Raw genomic sequence first — 26183 nt, forward strand, 5'->3', positions numbered from 1 at the left:
TAAATAAGCTATGCCCCCTATCAATTGTGAGCTTTATTGTTAAACAAATTGAATTAAGAGAAAGAAAAAGAAGGAACACATCTATATTAAATAAGATCTTAAGCTTTTAATTCCTCTGACCCAGAATTCTTTGCCTTCAGGTTTAGGTTCCAAAATAAGCCAACAAAGAGGGGCAGATTGTTTCCCTTGTCATTTCCTTTGCCTCTTTGGGGAATGTTGGAGGAGGAGTTCTGTATGTCATAACATCACTAATTCACCATGATTTTATTTAACAAAAAGCAATCAAGGATATCTTTTTTTGAAACATGTTTAGGTTCTATAGAGTTAAATGGTCTGTTCTTCTTCTTTTCCAAAATCAAATTTTAAACACATTTAGCCTACTGAATATACTTACACTGGTGTCAGTTACTGGAATATTAACAAAGCACATAATATTTTCTTTTCATCCACTCATGTTGACTTTAAAGATATTGTTTCTCTAAAACCTCTAGGAACTTAGTATTTTCCTCTCAGAGTTATGAGAGATTATAATGCACATAAATCAAATTTGTACTTCACCTTATGTGAGAAATTTCAGGTCCTTCTCATTTATGAGGTTAAAAAAATTACATCTTAAAGTAAAGCATTTGGCATAATTTGTCCCTCAGCCCTTTAAACTCAAGGAAAAATGATAATAACTCTTAACCAAGAAAATATCTACAAATACACAATTTGTACCTCTCTTTACCTGCTAGAAAATTAATGTCCTGGATTTTTTATTGTAATTTAAAAATGTGTTTTATTACATGAATCAAAACTTCCTGTATGGGTAAATCCGATAAAATAGACTGTGGAGAGATGAGTAATAACTCTGCACAATGTTTCAGGTAAAAAAAAACAGAAACAGAGTTTGAATCTGGAAACAAAAAGGAGAATATAAAGCAAATAAGTGTGTATCCTTCAGAACAAAAACACTCTATAAATGTAAAATCTAACATATGATTTACCAAGAAAACTATTTAGCACAAAATAGACTCATCATATATTTACTCAATACAATATCATTTATTAAGAACCTATAAGAGTAAGGCTTAAGTTCAGACATAGTCCTAGGCACAAGACTATAAATACAAGAGAGAGACAAGTAAATAAATACATAATTAAGGTAAGTGCTACAATAGAAATGTATAAAGCACACAAAAATGTGATAGAAATGTAGAAAACATTAGTCAATAAAATTTTTTGGTTTTGTAGTATATGAGTTCATAAATTACTATATTGATTTTTTTTTTTACAAAATACTATCTACTCATGGAAAACAGGTATTTTCATATTTGTAAGAAAAATTCAGATCCAGGAGCAATATTCAAAGCCTCACAGAAATATCAATAAAGAAATGAAATAACATCTGTCCCATTTTAAAAGCTATTTCTGTCTTAAAACTTCAGGTGAATAGTCTAAATGTTAATATGTATAGATATTTGAAGGAATGAAATATCAAAATGAATATGTTAACACAGAAATATAGAAAATAATTGAAAACGGTCAGGTAGTAGTAGGATTGTCTGTGCAACAGTAATTTTAAACATGAACAAATGAAAACTTTCAGAATAAATGGTCTGATACTATAATGATGTTATGGATTAACAATCTTAACATTTCTGTACTGAAACCTGGAAACATATTTGAATTGTTTTATGGAAGGCAAGCAATTATATCCTGCCTACTCCTATCCTCCTGCCTTTATATCAAGAAGTAAAACGCACAAAATGCTGTCTTATTCTAAGGGTAAAAAAGTTGTTTAGGGGAAAATAACAGTATCTGAGTATATTAACTTATCACATTTAGCCAACTATCTTCTATGCATCATAGAAAGGGCCCTGTCTCTAGACATTATAAATGAGCACCTCTAAATAATGAAGACACTTAATGAAACATCTACAGGTTATAACTCCATCTGCTCTTTTGTTCAATCTGCTGTGTGAATTAAATGGTAGAATACGAGTTAGGGAGTGATGAGGGAAAATCACTTCAAATCAGCCCAGACGGCTCTATAAAATTCTTAACAGCTTTATTTTGTGTAATAAGTAAATGAAAATTCTAAACAGAAAAAAAAATTGATAATGTATCTTCATAAGGTTTACATTTCAATAGAAATTGGTGGTGGGAATTTTGTTTCAAATTAATAAAGCATCTACTGCAAATAGAATCTAGATTTACCCAATATTAAATATAAAAGAAAGGAAATATAACATGGTAATCACCCATTTTCAACTATTTTTTCTAATCAGGACTGTGATATACAGGAAAATATTGCTCAAAGTTGAATTCATTCATTGAGTTCAGCAACATTTATCAAGCAACAAATATGTGCCAGGGGCAATTAAGATAGAGGGTTATAACAGTGAACAAAACAAGCACAAATTCCTGAGGAGCTTCCATTTCTGTGAAGACAAGATAGGCAGTAAATAAAACATATAAGTAAAATATAGAACGTGCTAGTGTAAGTGCTACAGTGAAAAAGAAAACAAGAAGAAATGGAGGAGGTATTAATTTAGAATAGAGTGATCATAGATACCTTCCTGAGAAGGTGACATTTCAGCAAAACCAAAAGGAAATGAGGGAGAAACCATTTTATAACTGAACGAAGAGTTCTTGACAAAAGAAATCAGAAGTCCAGAGGCGAGAAAATCCCTGGTTTAATGGAGTTCAGCAAAACGACCAGTGTGTTTGGAGCAAGCTAAGTAAAGGGGAGAGAGACAGAAAATGAGGTCAAAGACACCCAGAATCTAAACTTCGAGAGCCTTGTAAAACCCTTCCAAGGCATTAGTCTTCTAATATGAGTGAGATGATAAGCTACAAGTAGGTTTTTATCAGAGAATTCACTTGCTTTTAAGGCTTCAACAGGATAACTCTGTTCTGAGAGTAAATTGTAGAAGGAAAAGAGTGGAAGCAAAAGTAACCACTTAAATTCTTATTCCTGAATTTTTATGCAGCATTATAAAATTTAAATATCATATAAAATAAAATCTAGAATCTTTCTATGTGGTTACATAAAATTTGAATGTTAGATGAAATAGAATATAGATAATCTCCTTAGGAAGTTACATATGATTTGAATATTGCATGAAACAGTAGGCAACTGTTTTATGATATAGAAAACATATATCATCATAGGTGTTGGTTAAATGATTTGAATATATATAGTTGGGAAACAATTGAAATAATCCAGGAGAATGATGATGGTGGCCCAGTCCAGGAATAGTGACAGGATTTTCTAACAGACTGAAAACAATGGTTTAAGAGAAACAAAGGAGTTAAGGATGACCCCAGGATTTCATAGCTGAATAACTAGTGTGAAGTTGCCATTAACTGATATAGGAGGAGCAGTTCAGAAGGTGCAAGATCAAAAGTTCTATTTTGTACTTGTTGATATCAAGATGCCAGTTAGACATTCAAATGCAAATGTGGAATACATAAGACATGTTCCTGAGAGAGGTCCAAAGTCCAAGCTGGAGTTATACATTTGGGATCAGGGTACAGATTGTTTTTAAAACCATGAAACTAGAAATGGTCGAAGATCATGAAGGGCAGAGAGTAGTGGATAAAAGTTTTGAAAAATCTGATCCGCAAATATATTGCAATTAAACAAGCACATTTAATTTGGGGAAATTCTGAATTATATCTCATTATAATAACTTCAGGCAACCACAAAAACCTTACTCCAAAAGATTTATTATATGTATACATATGTGGAATCATATTGAATATTGTTTGAAACAGTTGATAATTACTTGAGGATTGGAAGTATGCCTCTACTACATAGGAAAATTATGTTCAATGGTGATTATTTAAGAATAGCATTTATGAAATGCCTGTATATTAAACTGACTAGAGAATGATTTCCTTAAGAAACAGATTTGTGGACTCTGGTTTGCAGTATTGATTTGCATTTGAAAGTCATATTATATGGTTTAAACTCATTCTAAAAATTGTTTATTGACACCACCTCTTCCCCCAAACACAATTAAAAAGTACATGATTAGGAATCTTCTTCTGTTTGGCTCACTGATACATATTCTAAGGCCCCAAAATAATGCCCAGAACAGAGAAGGCAAAAAAATAAATATTTCAAAGAATGAAGGAATGAATGAATGTGAGGCTGAGTTTTTGATCAATTCATTAATTTGACTTGATCTGCCCAGCTAAATAATTTTCTCTTCTTTCCACAGAATTTCTTTTGTGTCCTTTCTGAAGCTATTTATTCAAAATCAGATCTCCCTCAAAGGAACGGTATTTTCTTGTATTTTCTTTCATTGATATATGGGGATGGCCCATGCCAAAATTTCAGTACAGGTAGAGAAAGTATCTTTCTGGTTTGAAAACAGAACCAGTTAAGTGGTTGAACTTAAGCCAGTTATTGTCATACTCTTGCACTTAGCACTGATCTGGATTGTCACTTCTCAAACCTTGAAGCAGCAGAGTTATGTCATCTATGTCCAGGCTGAGGAAAAGTGAGGTTGTATCTATGTAGTGATCCAAAAAGCCAAATGGATTTCCTAAAGGTTCAAGATTGTTTTCTTGATTGGGAAGAAAATGGGATTGATGACACCCTAAACTAAAGTTGTGACATTTTCTTTATACTTCCCTATGAAACCTATCTCCCACCTCACTGATTAGCATTACCCGAGTCCTTACAAATATTATGTAGATTTTCCTGTCTGTTCCACCCTTCAAGAATCTTAGCACCATAGAATGTTCAAATAGTTGTCTGAATCCTCATGCCACTTGACTTTAGAATTCCAGACTTTTACTAGATTCTCTTTGCAATATTTTTCTAGAAATCCCAAAGGTATTGTACCTTCCACAAAAAAAAAAAAAAAAAAAAAAAAATCCTGAATTTGAATTATCACTTCAGCTAGCTTTTTAGATTCCTGCTTCTCTATTTTTCAGATCATTTCTTGCTTTGATACTGGTTTTTCATTCCTCTCCTATTACTTTTCTCCATCCACGGACATATGTCCAGATTCTTATTTTCCAGAGCAGAGTTGTAAAAATTAACAATCTGTAAAACCTTACAGAAGGGTTGAGTATATCAACACCACCACCATCACCACCTCAAACAACAGGGACAACTTAAAACTGTATATTAGGTCAGGCTCTTTCTCAAGTACTTACAGCAAGGGACTCCACACATTTCCTAAATACATCTTTCTAACCTTAACTTTAGCTTTGACACAACACTGTAGAAGCTATTTGTTTCTGCCACATGAAAGAGAAGTTTTCAGTGCAAATCGTAGATGAAAACAAAGGGGAAACTCTCATTTATTTTTCAAAAAGGAAACACCTTCAAGACCATAGAAAAATGTCCTTTGCAAATAAGGAAGATAAAATTTTATTTGAATTTTTTCGTAAAATTTGACTTGAATTTGAATAATCACAGCATGCTTGTATGTATTTATTTCAGCATATTATGGGGGTAGAAATGTTTAGGTTTCGTATATTGCCCTTGCCCCACCCAAGTCAGAGCTTCAAGCATGTCCATCCCCCAGATGGTGCAGTGCACACCACACTCATTAGGTGTGTATATACCCATCCACTCCCCCTCCATCTGCCCAACACCTGATGAATGTTACTACTATATGCGTACATAAGTGTTGATCAGTTAATACCAATTTGATGGTGAGTGCATGTGGTGCTTGTTTTTCCATTCTTGTGATGCTTCACTTAGTAGAATGCGCTCCAGTTCTATCGAGGATAGTACAAGAGGTGCTAGATCACCTTAATTTGTGTGGCTGAGTAGAACTCCATGGTACACATATACCACATTTTATTAATACACTCATGTATTGATGTTTATTCTTAAATACAGATGTCTGGTCTCAGTTTCCATCTAACAAATCAGAGTGCCAGGTTGTTAATATTTTTAAAGATTATCCATGTGATTTTCATGCACACCAAATTTGAAAGCCATTACAGATTATTGTGCAGAATAGCAGAATCTGTTGCCTGCATCTTCACTATTTCAGAATAGAATATTTGCCTTATATTTGTATAAATAAAATATTTTTCCCCAACAAAGGAGTCTTCAAGTCTTCATCTCTAAGTAGATACACATTGCTGGCAGGTTTTAACTAGACGTTTTTCTACCCAAGAACTGACTCTTTCAGTTGCAAGTATCCTTCTGTCATAATGTACATCACTTATAGGATTTGTGTGATAAACTTAAGGTTGTAATTGATCAGATAGAAGGACTGATTCATTTGCTTCTATTAATGGCTATGACCTCTTCTTCTCCACAGGCCTCAATAAACTTAGATTCCTTATTTCCATGCAATGGAATTAAAGACATTGCTGTTCTTCTCAAGGGACACTCCCTATTATTGAATCCTCCCCCTGGCTAAAAGATACAGTATGTGATCATTCACATTGTTATGACTCTCTTTTTAGAGAGTCCTTGAGGATGCTTGACCCCTTGCCAGCTCCACATTCTAGGGCTCTTCCTAGATTCCCCATCCTGTCCCTTCAGGAACCTTCAAACATTTGAGAGAGAAGTTAACTGTGTTGTCATTCTGTGGCTTGGGGAGTTAGGGTAGTTTATTTCTGCTATTACTTCTTTTGATTCTTGGTTTAATCTCAAGCTCTTTGTTTCACTGAGCTTTCAAAATGGTCATAAAATAAAATCTTTGACATAATTAGAAGATTTACCTGACAACTTTTTGTCATGACATACAAATTAGCCTCACTTATTTATCTATGCATAAGGAAAAGATTTATTTAAGTATTTGTTTTCATGTCTACTTTAACAAATTTAAAAAGGAGTTGAACTTCAACCTCCAGAGACAGAAAAAATATGGAAGCTGTTAAATCGACATGTATTATTGTCATTTATTCCAATTATTACCATTTAAGTTGAATGCATATATTTATATAAATGTATATATGCAAATATAAAAATATAAAAATCAGATAAAATACATATTTTTATTTGTTGAAACTAGTGCAATCCTTTACGTACACAATTGTGGTGTTTCTTTTTTTTTTAAATCTCTAAAATGCCCTAAATTCTTGTCTTTGACATTTTTAATCATTCTTGTTCAACAAGGTCTAAGTCTAGCTGAAGGATGATCTCTTTCATTCCCAAAATTGAAAGTGTTCTTTCCATAACCTGTGGTTTACAACACTATGGGAAATATTAAACTAGATAAGCCTCATTGGTATTACTTCTCAATTATAATTTGAAATCTTCAATAAATACAAGAATTTCCATATTAGCAAGAGGTTTGGCGTGAACATAAACTCACACTAGAGTGTGGGAGTGAATATTTTTCTTCCACAGCAATAAAGTGTAAGCTAGAAAAATTATTATAACTTTAATAATAATTCCATGGACATACATCACTTTTGCTTGATCCTACCAATCTGTATTTTCCTTAAATGAATGTCTGTTTATCTTCGTAGTCTAACATCTACTTTACATCTTCTGAAATTTGGTGGCTAATACCAAATTTGTTATTCTAACCACAACTCTAGTGATTTTCTATATCAAATAACTCTCAGTCTTCAACTTTCTAGAAGTATTGTTTACTTTTTGTCATTAGGAAAATCTCTCTATTCTATTTTAGTTGCCCTATGTAAACAATGTCAAACTGTCCTGACTTACAAGGCCACCATCAATAATTACACAAGTCAGGTCCTCCAAAAATCCAGAAGATGTCATTCACATGAACTATCAAGTTAATGGCAACACATAGGGTTTGTATTTGCATTTCTCTGATAATTAGTGGTGTCAAACACATTTCCATATACCTGTTGGCCATTTGTATGTCTTCTTTGGAGAAATGCCTATTCAGGTCCTTTGCCCATTTTTAAATCACTTATTTCTATTTTCACTAATGAGTAGTAGGAGTTCCTTTTATATTTTGGATATTAACCCCTTATTAAATATATGCTCTCCCATTTCATAGGTTGAATTTACTGTGATAGGCAGAATTTTAAAATGGTCCCAACAAAATTTCCATTGCAAGGTTATTCAATGAAACCCCAATCTAGGTACTGTTGTGAAGGGATTTTGTGGATAAGATTAAAGTGAATTGACTTTAAGATATGAAGGTTATTGAGTTAGGCTTGACCTAAAATTCCTTTAAAATCAAAACTTCCTTCAGTTGGCAGCAAAGGGAAAGCCAGAGAGATTTTTGAGCATGAGAAGAATTTGATATGCTGTACTGGCTTTGAAGATGGAAAGGGCCACTTGCAAGGGTCAAAGAGTGGCCCCCAGCTAAAAAGAAAAAGGAAGCCTTAGCCCTAAAAGCACAAGGAACTGAATTCTTCTAATGATAAAAAATGAGCTTGAAAGAGAAACTTGATCCAAATAAGAGGGCAACTTGACAAACACCTTGGGTTTCATCCTTATGAGACCTTGAGCAAACAACCCAGCTAAGTGGTACCTGGTTTTCTGATCTACAGAAACTCTGAGATAATAAACGGATGTTATTTTAAGCTGCTGAGTTTGTGGTAATTTGTTATGCAGCATACATACTAATTCACCTATGAGCTAGGTTCACCTAGCATTACATTATTATTATTATTATGATATATGCTATAGTCTACTTTTCTCTTTGATTCTCTTCTTTTTTATTCTTTTATATTTTTAATATAGGAGAGCTTCTTTACCCTCTTTACTGCTTGGAATATGCTCATATCTGTTTTGCCAGGTGTCCTGTAAAATGTGTTATGTCCTCAATTTACAACACAACATTTTCACATCATTGTCTGAGTGCCTGATATATATAAGAAATAAAAATGGATTTAAAAAAGAAGAAAAAATACAATTTATTGTCTTCAAAATAAACAGGTCACTTTAATTTTCTCTATAGATCAACAGTTTAGCACAGGAATCAAGGCCTACAAATTATTTATTATGTGACAATTCAGAGCCTGTGTTTGGAGAACAACATTGTTTGATTAGCATAATTCCAACATTCAGATCTAGAGATGCAACAGGACTGAAGGGAAATATATTCTCATATTTACAAGTTAAAATTTCTAAAGGTTGTTTATTCTTGATTTTATGCCTTGTAGATAATTTGATGAAACATTCAATGAAATATTGCTCTTACCATTATAAAACAAATAACACCACAGGCTAGACATCTGCTTTCGTTGAAGAAAAGCCACGTCTATTATTACCTTTGGCCTGATCCTCAATGAGGGAAACAACTGACTGAAATTACATTGTTATATAATTCAATGATCTGAAAAAGCTAATATACTTGTTATTGAAAGAAAGTCCCTGACAGCTCTTAAAGTGTATTAAATAGTGAATGACCACTGACAGGAAATGTGTAGTTTGGAGGCCTGATTGTTGAAAAAATATTTTATATGTAGATCATATGAGACAGATTGTTCAAATATAACATGAACAGAAGGATTAGAATTATAAGACATTTATGTGAATTTAGTTAATAGTGAATTACCTATCTAGGTTTTTTGTTCTTATCTATAAAAATAAGGGGGCAGATTTTGATGGCCATTAAGTTTCTTTCGAGTACCAAAAATTAATGATTAAAAAAAAGTTAAGAGAAAATAAAAGAAAATAATCCAAATTAATAAAGAAATGTAAATGTCTTACATATGATGCTTTAAGCTTAATAATGTGATCAAACACTCAACAAATTTATAGCTTTATTATAAATAATTTAAAATATCTTTGGTTATCCTGAATAATGATTAATATTTATAAAGCAATCATAGTGCCCCCAGTCCACTATTGAATAAAACATGTAACCCCTTACTCTGCACTAATTAAATAGAACTTAATTTCCTAGACTCTCATCATTTTGCCATTTCAATTGTTGCCCTGACTTCTTAAATAAGATTAAAAATTCTTTATATTTTTCCTGAGGATATTATCTAATGAACTTGTGCCAACTTGCATTTTTCTAGAGCTAAAAAGAAAGTAGTTTTTACTCCATATTTGAATTCACTGTGTTTCCTTTTACATCTTTTTTAGTGTTATGTCAAAATTCATTGACTCATTCACTTATGTGTTTTGCCAAAACAAATCAAGAAACTAAAATATTGAATGTCTACCATATATCAGGGTCTTAGTTTGCATTCCTCAGAAGCATAGGATGAGGCAGGAATTTAGGTGCATATGTTTTACTAAGGATGTGCTCTTGAGGAAAGACTTGTAAGAGAAGTTAAAGAAGCAGAAAATGAAGAGGAAACACCCATTGAGGATACAGTATCATCTACAATCTAGGCTCAACCAGATCTGCTGAAGTGTAGTGATGAGGTAGTTCTGGGACATAAATCATACCACAGGGTTATCTTGCCTTGAGACAAGGAGGCCAACTTTATGTATCCTTGTATCAGTTAATCATTGGCTGTTTACAAAAGCGAAGGAGAGGTTGAGAGACATAACCTTTCAAATAAAAGGTAAGTTCCCACTAGCCCAGGGAAATTCTCTGGCAAATGGTGCAGATGTGAGACATTAATTAGGAGCCAACACTCACAGCAACTGAAGATGTAGTAGTCTAAGAAAGTGGCTCTGGGTAGGGTACCAAATATCACTTACTACAGTAGACATACTACTGCACAGATTCATTTGTTTTTCAATTCAAACTGATTACATCTAGGTATATCTGTCCATATAGTCAATTATTGTATAAATTTATAAGGAAGATTAGTTGGTTGAACTACATCCATCACTGTTATAGTTGGCCCTCAGGCCATAATTAATATACATCTTCTCCTTCCATCACTTTTTCTAGATTTTCTTCACCCTTCTGGGCAATTCTGCTGGATGAGAAGGATTGCCTGATTTGGTAAACTAGACCCGTATCTCTTGGTGAGAGGGTGTGACCCATTAGTTATTATACTATTCTCAGGCCATGGCTGCTGTACTTGTGTATTTACAGTTAAAATTAGGCATGGAAACATCCACAGATTACCAGTGATTCACTTGAGCACCCAAATTATTATTCCTGCAAGCATTGTTGTAGCCATAACTCTGTTTTCTCCTGATTTCAGGGTAGTTACCCTTGCCAGTTTGGTGGCTACTTTCCTTGCCTGTTGCTCTTTTAGCAAAAGGAGCCAGAAGAGATAAAGTAAGAGTCATAGCTAAAAGTTCAATGAAACTCTTATTGTGTCTTCTGCTGGAAATATCGTCTGGGAAGCAGGACCTTCAGACAAAGTATCGTTTTACTTCATCTACCTGCAGTGCCTAGGCTATTACCGCTATCTGAGAAGTTACAGAGTGTATGATTTCCAAATATGGCATACCACATAACCTTGGACTCAAGGGACCTATGGTATAGCAAATGAGGTACATCAGGGTCACATAACCATGGAATCTAATGCTATTATCATGTACTTCACCATCCAGAAACCAATGGCATAATAAAAATAATGAAATAATGTATTCAAGATGAATATGTGGTACCAGAGGAAAAATGATACCTAACATATTAACTAATGCAATGATTGGCACAATGTCCAAATGGTCCAAGTCCCTTCACTATATTTATTATTACTTAGAAAAGTCTAGTTAATCTAACTTTTGGGGAAAGATCATTAATGTATACTAATTTCAGTCCCAACTGAATATGAACTGTTTCTGATTTGTCTTTCTAACAGGGATGGAAAAGAACATATTTTCTATAGTGGCAACCCCATAACACATACCAGAGTCCAAGCTAATTTTCTCTAGCAACGATGTCATGTCCAGCTCTACTACCAAGTAAGTTCATTTCAGTTATACTATTTGAGACTGGAGAAATGACCATCAAGTGGGTCCATGGACTTCATTTATTACCTAGTTCTCACAGTGCCCCATTCTAAAAGGGCTGTGACAGTTTTAAAATATGTCCACATATTACTTGACATTCCTTTCTTCAAAAACTATAGTCTAATTTCCCTCCTTTGAATGGGGGCTGGACTTAGTGAATTGCTTCTAACAAATAGAATATGGTGGAAGTGATGGTGTGTGACTTCTGAGGTTGAATCACAAAAAATACTGCCACTTCCATATTGCTCATTTGGATCACTCTCTCTGGGTAAAGCCAGTCAGTATGTCATAAGGTCACTCATGAAGTCCTGGGGTAAGTCCATTTGGGGAATATTTAAGGCCTCCCATCAACACTCAGCACTAATATGCTAGTCATGTGAACTAGTCACTGTTATGGATGGCATATTTTTCCCACCACACCAAATTCATATGCTGAAACCATAAACACAAATGGTATAGTATTTGGAGGTGGGGGCTTTGAGAAGTAATTAGGTTATGAGAATGGAGCCCTCGTAATGGGATTAGTGCCCTTAGAAGAAGAGGCATGCAAGGGAGGGAGGGAAAGAGACAGACAAACATTGGGGACACAACAAGATGACTTTCTATGAGTCAAGAAGCCAGCCCTCACCAGACTAGATCTGCCAGTAACTTGATCTTGGACTTCCCAGTTTTCAGAACTAGGGGAAATAAAATTTGATGTTTAATCCACTTAGTCTATGGAATTTTTTATAGCAGTCTGAATCGACTAACATAGTCACTTTGGAAGTGCATTCTCCATTCATATCGATTTAGTCTATGAAATGACTGCAACTACAGCTAACCTCTTAACTACAACCTCATAGGAAAACCTGAGCCAAACCACATACCTAAGCTACTTGTGAATTCCTAACCCACAGAAATCAAGAAATAATAAATTACTATTATTGATTTAATTCATTGAGTTTTTGGTGATTTTGTTGGCAGCAATAAATAACTAATACAGAATTGTCCAATGTTGGCACTTTGGGGCCTTAAGTATATCTTAAGTTGGATATTAACTATATCCAACCATCCTTGAAAGATCTTGGTATCCCCCATTCTATAATGTATAGCCGTCTTACTATGTGGCTATAGGTAGCACTAGGGAAAGACTGGGGAAACTGACAGCGAATGCACTTATTAAGGTGCTGCCTGCAGCGTCACGACGTCACATAAAGACACAGTATCTTCCTTAATAGTGAGTACCACATCTGAGAATTTTATCAGCTCCAGAAATTGTACAAGGGACTAAGACTTTTTGGATTGACAGCTGCCCTCAGACTCTGGATAATTTATTCTGGATTTCTTTTGATTGTATATATTAACCAATAATCTCATTGACTATCTATATGTCTTCACACTAGGACTATCATATTTTATTAAACATCTCCTTAGCTCTCTTGGAAGTCACTCTGATATTGTCATTCATCGCAATAATTGTGCCCACTTGTAACAGGTGAGAGCCTCAAACTGGGCTCTGATGTTTTGGATTTCTAACCTCACCATTGCTATCAGAGAGCTGAGTTATATAACAGAATATTGTACCATTAGCCCTGCCCTACAGAAGATGGCCAATACTGAATTTCTCAGTGATGCTTTTGCTCCCTTTACCAGTTCATTCTTTATCACTTTATTTAATTGACCATATTCCAGGCTTTCTTTGAAATCATAGTTATCTGGTGGGTTTTCCAGCATTAAGGATATTCATCTAGCACGGCTACGTCTGTGAGCCTTTTGAAACCTTGCTTCACTATAACAGAACTTCATGTATTTCTACTTTGTTCAGTGTGATCTTTCACTTTTTCCAAGAATCCAAGAGCCATCTTCGCAGCATGTTAATACTTTCACTTGGAATCCTTGGTAGGGTATTAAAATCCAACATTATTACAGAGAACTTACATATCAATAAATTGGCCGTTAACCAACTTTATATTCTGCTCCCTTAATCTAGAACCCTCAGCATCCAGTTCTATACACATTATCCTTACTCCTTCTACTACATATTAGGCAGCTCCTTCCACATATAGTTCCTTTCTTTTCTTAGCAATCCTAGCACATCCCCAGACAAGTTATGTTGGAATTTGACCCTTGTTATTATGTGCTTTCCAGGAGTGCCTGAGGGAAGCACACATTTAAGGTCTTTTCATAATGTTGAACTAAATGCGGAATCTGTGCATTGATTTATTTTTGTTTGCAGGTAACATATGCCCCATATCCTTGTTTACAATTTGCCTCTGAGGACCACACCTAATATGAATTGTCTTAGAGACAATTTTTATAAATTTTTAACAGTCTTGGATGACTAATAGTAAAAACGTAATAAATTATTAATGCTAATGATTTGAGAGGAAATTGCAAATACCATGATTCTTTATTCCTAAAAAGCTCAGTGTGCATTTCTCAATTTCTAGAAGATTCTATTATATAACAATATCTCAATGATCAATGGCAGGGAATTTCAAGTTAATATAATATTATTATCAAATGCATAGTCCATGTTAAAACTCCGCAAATTGTCCCAATATTATATTTATAGCAATTGTTTTACAATTCAGGATTGAATATAGCATCATGCATTGCATTCAATTATCATATCTTTATCTACTTTAACTTGTTAAATATCTCCTTCTCACCTTTCCTGAAATTAAATGCCAACATTGCCTGGATTGAGATGCCATGATTCTTCTTGTAACTTTGGTATTGGATCTAGAAGTGAAAATATATCACATGATTTGGCAAAAAAAAGTTCTGAATTTGAAACCCAAGAGATTATTCAAGATTTGTACGTATCCCTTGTACTGCTTTAAAACTGTGATAAAAACATACATGCTTCATAATGATCAATGAATTAATTAGTACATAATAACAGATGCAAGTGTGTGTGTGCGCACGTGTGTGTGTGTGTGTGTGTGTGTGCGCGCTCCTGGTATATTGAGAGACTTTATTATTTGAACTACATTACTTGTCTCTCATTATTGAAAAACAACAGACTTATGGTCTAGTAGATGTCAACATAAATGCTAACTCTACACTATTAGAGTCATATGAAATCTTTGAAGATTCAAAATAAATTTAGTGTGCAACTTGGGAATTGACTGTTATAATATGTGCATTTGCAATTAGCTGAGAATGTTTATATGTCTGAGTAAGCTAAATTGAAAGAAGTTCTAGGAAGGTAATTTTCATCTCATAAGACTGTATAAGCAATTTCCCAATATATACTTTGCAATTCTCTTATTTATTTTCAAAGTTGAACAACTTTATTTTTTTATAGTTGAGTAGTACATAAATATTTTCACAACCCCAGGAAAAGGCTGCTACATTTTTCCTTCTTTACATCTCCACTCTTTGAAAGGCTTGTGTGATCCTGGCCTCCTCACTAAAACCAAACCATAGATAGAAATTTGGTCTTGTTTGGCACCAAGGAGGAGACTTTATCATGGATATTTAAAATTAGGGAAAATTCAGTTTTGTGCATCATTAATTTTTACTTTTTATTTAATTAATAAATAATAATTGTATATATTTATGGGGTACAGTGTGATGCTTTGATCTATGTACACATTATAAATGATTCAATCAAGATACTTAACATATCCATTACCCCACCAACTTCTGTGTGTGTAGTGAGATTAAAAATCTATTCTTTTAGCAATTTGAAAATATACATTATCATAAACTGTGATCACCATACAGTGAAATGGATCACTAAAACTTAACCCTCAAGTCTAACTGAAACATTGTAGCCTTTGATCAACACCTTCCCTTTCCCCATCCCTCCCCCTACTCCTTAGCCTCTCCTAACCACACTTATACTTTCTGTTTCTATGAGATTGACTTTTTTAGATTCCATATAGAAGTGAGATCATATAGTATTTGCCTTTCTGTGCCTGTTTGATTTCACTTAGCATAATGTCCTCCAGCCCAAGCCATGCTGTCACAAATGACAGAAGTTTTTTTTTTTTTTTTAAGGTTGTATAGTATCCCCGTGTGTGTGTGTGTGTGTGTGTGTGTGTGTGTACATACCATATTTTATTAATCCATTTATTCATTGATGGGCACTTAGGTTGCTTCCATATCTTGACTATTGTGAACAATGCTGCAATGAACATGGGAATGCAGATATCTCTTTGACATACTGATTTCATTTCCTTTGGATATATACCCAGAAGAGAGATTGCTGGATCATATGGTAATTATATTTTTATTTTTTTCAGAACTCTCCATACTGTTTTCAAAAATAACTGTACTAATTTACATTCCCACCAACATTGCACAAGGGTTCCCTTTTCTTCATATCCTAGCCAATATTTTTTATCATTCCTCTTTTTGATAATAGTCATTCTAATCGACATGAGGTGATATCTCATTGTGGTTTTAATTTTCAGTTCCCTGGTGATTAGAGATGTTGAGCACTTTTTCATGTATATGTTGGCTATTCTTACCTCTTCTTTTTAGAAATGTCTGTTCAGATTCTTTGCCATATTTTAATTTGATTCTTTCTTTTAGTGCTATTGAGTTATTTGAGTTTCTCATATATTTTGGATACAAACCCCTAATCAGATGTATGGTTTGCAAATATTTTCTCCCAATCCATGTGTTGTCTCGTCACTCTTTTAACTATTTCCTTTGCTTGACAAAGCTTTTTACTTTGATGCAATCAAATTATTTGTCACCTTTTGCTTTTGTTGCCTATGCTTTTGGAGTCCTAGCCAAGAAATCATCGACAGACCATGCCATGTAGTTTTGCCCCTATGTTTTCCTCTAGTAGCTTTACAGTTTGGGGTCTTACATTTAAGTCTTGTGTCCATTTTGAGTTGATTTTTGTATATGATGTGAGATAAGGGTCCACTTTCATTCTTCTGCATGTGGATATTCAGTTTTACCAATATCATTTGTTGAAGAGTCTGTTCTTTCCTTATGGTGTGTTCTTGGCACCATTGTGGAAAATCAATTGACCACAAATAATTGGGTTTATTCTGGGCTTTCTATCTTGTTACATTGATTGATTTTTTTACATATTATTTTGGATAACTAATAATCATTTAAATTTAACTTGGAATATTGACATTATTTTCAAATCTTCCCATGGGTACTTGGTTACAAATTTAAACAATGTCCCTTCCTCAATATCTTCTAAATTTTCATCTGTTGATTTCCATCATTTCCCAAGTCTTACTTTCTTTTCTCACCTGGCTTAGTATAATTTCTTGATTATTAATTCTCTCATAGCCCTAGCATGATTTACAAATATTTTGAAATGATTGGATATCTCTCCCTGAATATAAAAAATAAGATAATAATAATAACTTGAAGATTTACAGCTCTAAAACATCTTTTATCTTGTCTTTTTGCTTAGTCTTCTCAGGGCTAGATACTTTAAATAGTATGAAAGAAAAAAACAGCTTTCAATTTAATTATTTATAACCTTGGTCAAATTTGTTTCAAGCTTGCATTAAGAGAAGATGTGTCAGAGAGGACCATTTCAAAAATTCCCTTTTTGTATGAACATATTACAGAAAAAGAGAATATCTAGGGCAGAGTCTATCAGCCTTGACACTTTGACATTTTGGACCAGATGATATTTTTGTTGTACGAGGGGCATCCTGTGCATTGTAGTATACTAGCAACATTCTGAGACTCTGCTCATGAGATGCCAATAGCACCCCCCAATTGTGACAACCCAAAATATCTCCAGATATTGTCAAATTTCCTTTGGGGGACAAAATCATCCCTGATTGAGACAATCTAACCACTGTGTTAGACACAAGGAAAACAAGTATTTAGGCTAGTTAGCCAGTTAGGTAGGTAATCATGGGCCCCCTAAATTCTTAATCTCATTTAGAGGCAACATAAAGCTGCTCAAGCATTTTAATATGAATTTAAATTCCTCCCTGGAAAAAAATTGTGAATTTAACCTTGCAAAAAATTTCTGACCGAGACTGGTCTGGGATAATTCTTTCTCAATGTTTCTTACCTTTATCAGGCCCAATACAGCCTTTTTCAGGAACACATTTTGAAATATCCCCTTGACTATCTTAAATACAAAATTAGAATTTACAAAGCTTTAACTATAATACTAATGGTAAATAAAAGGGAAATAACTTATAAATGACATATATTTCAATATGTTGATGTTCAGGCCCAATTACACCACAAAAATCTAATGAAGCAGTTACATGCTTTCACCGACACATAGCATCACCATGAATGCAACAGCTACAAATGCAGACTGAGAGAGGAGTGCTATATTGACAACTCAAATATGTGAGCAACATTACCATGACTGATGTGATTTTCAGAAATAAAAGACAACATAAAAACATTCTAAACAAAACAATGTACAACCTTCTTTTCATTTATATAGTAGTAATTCTAAGAAAATCTAATATATTAAAATCTTGCAGAAAGTTTTGTTTATATGAAAAATAGAAATGAGGTCGGTTATCAGATGATTATAAATATAGTTTTCACTTTTATGAATGCTAAGCATAACGCTCCAAAATTGTGAGCATGTGGGATGGTTAGGCATAATTAAGGACTGTCCTACACATTGCAGGGCATCAAACATCTCTGGACTTATCTGCTCAATGCCGGTAGTATATCACAATTATTATGACAATCAAAACTTTCCTGGCCAGGCGCGGTAGCTCACGCCTGTAATCCTAGCACTCTGGGAGGCCGAGGTGGACTTTCCTGGCCAGGCGCGGTAGCTCACGCCTGTAATCCTAGCACTCTGGGAGGCCGAGGTGGGCGGATCGTTTGAGCTCAGGAGTTCGAGACCAGCCTGAGCAAGAGCGAGACCCCATCTCTACTAAAAATAGAAAGAAATTATATGGACAGCTAAAAATATATATAGAAAAAATTAGCCGGGCATGGTGGCGCATGCCTGTAGTCCCAGCTACTCGGGAGGCTGAGACAGGAGGATTGCTTGAGCTCAGGAGTTTGAGGTTGCTGTGAGCTAGGCTGACGCCACGGCACTCTAGTCCGGGCAACAGAGTGAGACTCTGTCTCAAAAAAAAAAAAAAAAAAAAAAAAAAAAAACAACTTTCCTGAAAATTCTCAAAACTCTCTCTAGGTGGCAGAACTCTTCTTTCTGTTCTTGGGTGAAATCTCATGATTCCCAAACTTCTGTGAATAAATTTAACCCCAGAAGTTTATAATAATTAGATATCCCCTGTCCTAATCTTCACAGAGTCTGACTTAGTGCTACTCAAGTAGAGTTTAGAAATCTCACTTTTAACAAGTGCTGCAGATGAATCTGATGTAGGTGGTTTGTAGAAAACACTGTGGGGAATACTTGAAAATGTGTAAACCTCCTCTATGAAAAGTTGAAACTTTTATGGGAAAGTGAGTAAAATATGTTATGCATTTGACAAAGGGAAGTGATCTTCAGATTCCCCTTCTTTATCTTATAGTCTTACAATCTTTAAGTTGTCTTTAAGTTATCCATCAAATTAATTGAAAGTATCTTCTAATGAGGGTCTTTTCATTATGTGTCAAGGCAAAAGAATGAAATAAGGTGATACTAATTTTTTAAATATAGAAACTAGTAGATTTAATCACTGCCTATTGTGCTAAGTGTTTTTCAATAAATTTTGTCATGGCACTGAAAACTCAAAAAGATTTATCAAAAGTTTTTTTATCTGGTACAGAGTATATTGATATTAAAAGTGACAACATTCATAATTTACAAATGTCTTTCATATTCTTTTTCCTCATGCACATCATGTTTAAAAAGTAGAAAAACTTCAAAGGGAATTCTCTGCAAAGGAAGGATATGGAATATGGCAAGTGTAAAGGCTGGTAAGAACCAATAATTAGATGCTTAAAGGTTTGCATGCCAAAGAATTAAAATAATCAGCTACTTAAAAGAAAACCTGCTATATAAATAATCTTCTTGCATTAATATTTGTGATTCTGAAATTATAATTATAATCTGTATCAATATATCCTCCTTTGTAGAGCATAATTTTTTTATTTTTAATTATTAGGGGTATATAATAGTTATAGATATTTACAGGGCACATGTGATATTTTGATATAGGCAAACAATGAATAATAATCAAATCAGCATCATTTGGGTATCCATCACCTCAAGCATTTATTATTTCTTTATGTTAGGCACATTCCAATTTCACTCTTTTAGTTATTTTAAAGTATACCATAACTTATTGTTGACCATAGTAACTTTGTTGTACTATCAAATATTTTTCATTCTATCTATCTAACTATATTATTGTACCCATTAACCATCCCCACTTTATCTCCTCCTCCCCACAATCCTTCCCAACCTCTGGTAACCATCATTCTACTCTCTGTCTCCACACATAAGTGAAAAATGTGAGATTTGTCTTACTGTGCTTGGTTTATTTCACTTAACATAAGGTTCTCCAGTTTCATCTATGTTGTTGCAAATGACAGGATTCAATTTGTTTACATGGCTGAATAATATTCCATTGTATATATGTACCACATTTTCTTTATCCATTCATTGTTCAATGACACATAGGATGATTCCAAATCTTGCCTATTGTGAATAGTGCTGCAATAAACATGGGAGTGAAGATGTCTTTTCAATATACTGAATTCCCATTCTTTCTATATATACTCAGCAGTGGGATTACTGGGTCATATGTAGTTCTATTTTTAGTTTTTTGAGGAATCTGAATACTTTCTTCATAGGAATTGCACTGATTTACATTGCCACCAAGAGTATATAGGGTTCTCCTTTCTCTATATCTTCACCAGCATTCATTATTGCCTGTGTTTTTAATAAAAACTATTTTAACTGGGGTGAGATGATATCACATTGCAATTTCAATCTGCATTTCTCTGATGACTAACGATGCTGAGCATTTTTTCATATACCTGTTGATCATTTGTATGTCTTCTTTTGAGGAATGTCTATTCAGTTCTTTAGCTCATTTTTCAGTTGAATTAATTGATTTTTTCCTATTGAGTTCTTTGTATATTAGGTCATTAAATATAAAATGTCTGATTTCAAATAAAAAATTTAGTTTATTATATCTCAAACAAGCAGGAGTACAATTAATCAAAGTATGTGCCTAAACGATCAACACAGTTTTGCCATCTTAACAGTAGCTTGTTTATGCCAGCAACAAAGAAACCTGGAGAGTGGTGATAAAATCACCAATGGCATTTTCCACAGCTTGTTGAGAATTGAATATTTTTCCTTGCAAGAAGTGTTCCAAAGCTTGGAAGAAGTGGTAGTCAGTTGGTGCAACGTCTGGTGAATATGGTGGATGACAGAGTTTCCAAGTTCAGCCTCTGTAGGGTGAGCAGCATTGTTTATGCAACATGTGCTCAAGTATTATCTTTCAAGAGAATTGGACTGTCTCAATTAAGCAATCTTGGCTGCCTAATCGCAAGCATCCTCACTATTTCATCCAACTGGTTGCAGGAGACATCCACTGTAATCTATTGATCAGGTTACATGAAGCTGTAGTGGATAATACCAGCTCGGGGCCACCAAACAGACGCCATTAGCTTTTTTGAAAAATATTCGGTTTTGGATTGTGTTTCAGCACTTTAATCTTTATGCAGCCATTGTGCTTAATGCTTGTGATTATCAAAAAGAATCCATTTTCATCACATATAACAATACAGTGCATAAATGGTTCACCTTTATGTCATGACAGCAAAGAAAGGCAAGCTTAGAGATGATTTCTCTTCTGATGCTCTTCGAATTCATGTGGTACCCATCTATCCAGCTTCTTTACCTTGCCTATGTATTTCAAATGGTCCAATATTGTTGAGATTAAGTAACGTCAAACCTTGCTGCTAATTCATATGTACATTGAGATGGATTTGCTTCCTCTACAGCTTTCAGCTCATCATTATCCAGCTTGGTCAGGTCACCCCAATGATTCATTTTCAAGATTAAAATCACCAGAATGGAACTTCTCAAATCATCGATGTACTGTGGGTTCATTAGCCACATCCTTTCCAAACACTTCATTGGTATTTTGAGCTGTCTGCACAGCATTGATTTCATGATGGAATTACTATTCAAAAATAACACAAATTTTTGACTCATCTATGGTTTCACAAAATTTGCTCTAAAAAAACCTTCGAAATATAATCACAAGCCAAAGCATGAGTTTGCAAGACTGAGGATGTACCTTCACAATAATAATAAAACAAGAAGTGTCAAAGTGAAATATCAGACAGATACCAACTATCAAACTTAGTACTTAAGGAAATTAAACATTTCATACTTAATAACCTAAATATATTCTAGTTATTAATCCCTTGTCAAATGAGTAATTTGCAAATATTTTCTCCCATTCTGTGTGTTTCCTTTTACCTTGTTGGTTGTTTCCTTTTCTGTGCAGAAGCTTTTTAGCTTTCTTTGATATCATTTATCCAATTTTGCTTTGGTTGTCTGTGCTTTGGTTGTATTACTCAAGATGTCCTTGTCCAGAAAGAAGTCCTGAAGCATTTTCCCAAAGTTATTTTTTAATAGTTTCATAGTTTCAGGTCTTAGATTTAAGTCTATAATCCATTTTGATTTTGATTTTTGTATATGGCAAGAGATAAAGGTTTAGTTTCATTCTGTTGTATATGGATATCCAGTTTTCCCAGCACCATTTATGGAAGAGACTGTCCTTTCCTCAGTGTACCTTCTTGGCACCTTTGTCAAAATTGAGTTGACTGTAAATGTGTGAATTTATTTCTGGGGTCTCCATTTTGTTCCATATGTGTCTGTTTTATGCCAGAACAATGCTGTTATGGTCACTACAGTTCTCTCGTATAATTTGAAGACAGATAATGAGATTCCTCCAGTTTTGTTATTTTTGCTCACAATGGTTTTGACTAGTCTGGTCTTTTGTGGCTCCATATTAATTTGCTTACACACCCTCAAGCACATTGATTCTCTCTCCATCTGGTGCTGGTGCATCATTGCTACAGGATGGGGGAGGGGTGGCATAGGCATCCTGCCCTCTTCAGTGCCTTCTTCCTTGATATAATGTTAAAATCAGGTACTGTGATGGCTCACTTGATTTTTGCTTCTTATGAAGGCGCTTTTTTGCATAGATAGGTGTTCAATTTGGTGTTCCCGTGGGGGGACAATCATAGGAGGGTTCTATTTGGTCATCTTGCTCTGCCTCATCCCTCAAAAGACTTTTGAATGTCTTCATATGTTTTTCTTCATCTCAAAGTAATTGGTATCCATTCTTTTTTAAGCCATATTTGCCTATATATAAAATACATCATTAAATTTCAACTTCTGAGTCCACTTGTAGTGTTTTATTATTGTACATCAGTTTAGGAATGAAAAGGATTTGTTTCACTTTTGACAGGCAGTCTTGAATCTCAGTGAGATAAATACATGCTATTTAAAATATATCTAAAATATAATTACTTGTCAAATGATTTTAGATAGAGCATTAATCATATACCATTTTTCAAATATACCACAGTAGTTCTATGAGATTCAAAATGAAAGGGCAGTTAATATGTGGAGATTTGCTACCCATTTTGGAAGTTGGGGACTGATAATATTTGCGTATACTATATAGAATAAAGATGTATTTTGAAAAATCACATATAAGTTAGTGAACGCTGTCAACTCTTATCTAGACTAGATTAAAATGAGGATGCTATAATGAAAATTAGAGATATGTGCAAAATTTTTAAACTAATTGAAATGGTTTTGTCAGTAAGCTGTGGTCTGCTTAAAGAAATGAAGAAATATTATCCAAAATTATAATCACATATAGAAAATAGTTCATTTCATAATAAGGCATATAAATATCAACATTTTTCTTAGGGATAAATCATACTGTTAACTTTATATTAGGACTCAGACTGAATTTTTACTTTTCTTGCTTAAATAATAAATTAGTATAGTGTTTAATAATTTTCATACCATATATCCTTTATATCAGTTTCATAAATTTTATTTTTATATCTTAATAGATCTCCCTTTAGGTAGGAAACCTGGTTTCCTATCTTGGCCCCATCAATTTTAAATTTTAGCATTGGAAAGTTATATAACTCTTATGTAAAATGGGCATATGTACTTGTGAGGATTAAATGAGTTATTCTACAAAAAGGGCTTAACACAGCAGGCACATGCATATTATTTGCTGCTATTTTTTATTTCCATTTTATAGATAAGAAATATGAAGCTCCAAGAGAGAAATTATATTTCAAATCAGTGTTTTCTATACTTTTTCACATTTTTTAAAATTGATATATGTGTACATACTTATGGGGTAAATGTGATATTTTGATACATGCATAGAATGTGTAATGATCAAGTCAGAGTATATAAAATATACATGACCTCAAACATTTATTATTTCTTTGCATTAGGGTCATTTCAAATCCTATTTTTTAGCTATTGTGAAATGTAAAATACATTGCTAACTATAGTCACCCTACTGTGCTTTCAAACACAAGAATTTATTCCTTCTATCTTGACTATATATTGTATCCATTAACCTACCTCTCATCACTCTCTTTCTCCTCCTCCACCAACGCAGACACCCTTCCCAGTCTCTGATAAACATCATTCTACTCTCCACCTCCATGAGATCAACTATTTTAGCTCCCATATATGAGTGAGTACATGCAATAATTTGTCTATTTGTGCCTGGGTTATTTCATTTACTATGATGACTTTCAGTTCTTTCCATGTTCTTACAAATGACAAGATTGATTTATTTTTTTTTTTTATTTTTTTTTTTTTTTTGAGACAGAGTCTCACTCTGTTGCCCAGGCTAGAGTGAGTGCCGTGGCATCAGCCTAGCTCACAGCAACCTCAAACTCCTGAGCTTAAGCGATCCTCCTGTCTCAGCCTCCCGAGTAGCTGGGACTACAGGCATGCGCCACCATGCCCGGCTAATTTTTTCTATATATATTTTTAGCTGTCCATATAATTTCTTTCTATTTTTAGTAGAGGTGGGGTCTCGCTCTTGCTCAGGCTGGTCTCGAACTCCTGAGCTCAAACGATCCGCCCACCTCGGCCTCCCAGAGTGCTAGGATTACAGGCGTGAGCCACCGTGCCCGGCCGACAAGATTTAAATTCTCTTTATGGCCAAATAGTATTCCATTGTGTGTGTGTGTGTGTGTGTGTGTGTGTGTACACGTACACATTTTCTTTATCTATTCATTTATTGTTGGACACTTATATTGATTCTATATCTTTGCTATTGTGAATACTACTGCAATAAACATGGGGGTGCAAGTATCACTTTGATATGATTGCGATGCAGAGTATAAAATACATTTTATTTCACTATCCAGTATGCACCTCCATATACTGTATGTATGAAACAAAAGTTTCACAAAGCAAATTTACTTTTTCTGCATTCAGTACACTCAGATTTTTTTCTATTCTATATTCTTCTATCTGCTTTTATTCATTTATTGATTGTGATCCACTAAATTGACTTCTCTAAGTCTCTAAGTATAATTGACTCACTTTAGCAGCTTGAACAACACAACTGTGGTCACACAGCTAGAAAATTGCTGAGCTAGCATTTAAATCCCTGGATCCTATAGACTATGAGCAACTTGAAGGCAACAATTATGTCTTAGCCTTGATTCCTTACGACACCAAGAGTGATGTTTAGAACATCAACATGATTGCTAAGTAATTTATATTAATAATTCTAAAACTTTCTGACACTTTGGGATTTTTTCCATGGGTGAATATAGTTTTATTTTTGCACATAAATGGTAATTATGTATTAGGCAGAGAGGACAGAAATATTTCATGAAAAGAAGAAAAACTAGATTTGAGAACCATTAACAAAATGGTAAAAGTTTTAATTAGTAGGAGACATCTAGAAAGAAACAATTCTGCAAGAAAGTGAGGAATCAAAGACTAGATATGAATTGCAAAGGTAACATGGCAAGAGGTCAATAGCTTTTTGTGCTTTAAGACATCACAAATCAAGGATGTTTCAATTGCTCTCTGACACTACAGTGCTGATCAGTAAATGGTTGATGATCATGACTGTTAGTAAGGACCATGGTAATAAAGAACAAATTAGTGATAATCTGTATATAGTTGAGTTTTCTAGAATGAGAGTATGGATTAATAAATTACACAGCAGTCCTAAAATAGAATTTTAGCATATTTTTCTCTACCAAACTGTAATTGATATTGTTATTAAGAAAGTATATTAACCCACCATAAACTTTCTCTTCCTATCACTCAAAAAACATTTTTCATTCTCCTTAAATAAAGGAATAAATGATATAAAAATCTAAAAAGTAATTTAAATGCCTTGTGATTATCATTAGAAAGCAGTGCTTCAAATTAATCTTGTTTATCACAAGAAAAAAAGTCATAAACAAATATTATACACATTATCATCACATACACACAAGAAACAAGAAGTCTGGATGATACAGA

Source organism: Eulemur rufifrons, chromosome 30, assembly GCF_041146395.1.
Source record: "Eulemur rufifrons isolate Redbay chromosome 30, OSU_ERuf_1, whole genome shotgun sequence".
Lineage (NCBI taxonomy): Eukaryota > Metazoa > Chordata > Mammalia > Primates > Lemuridae > Eulemur > Eulemur rufifrons.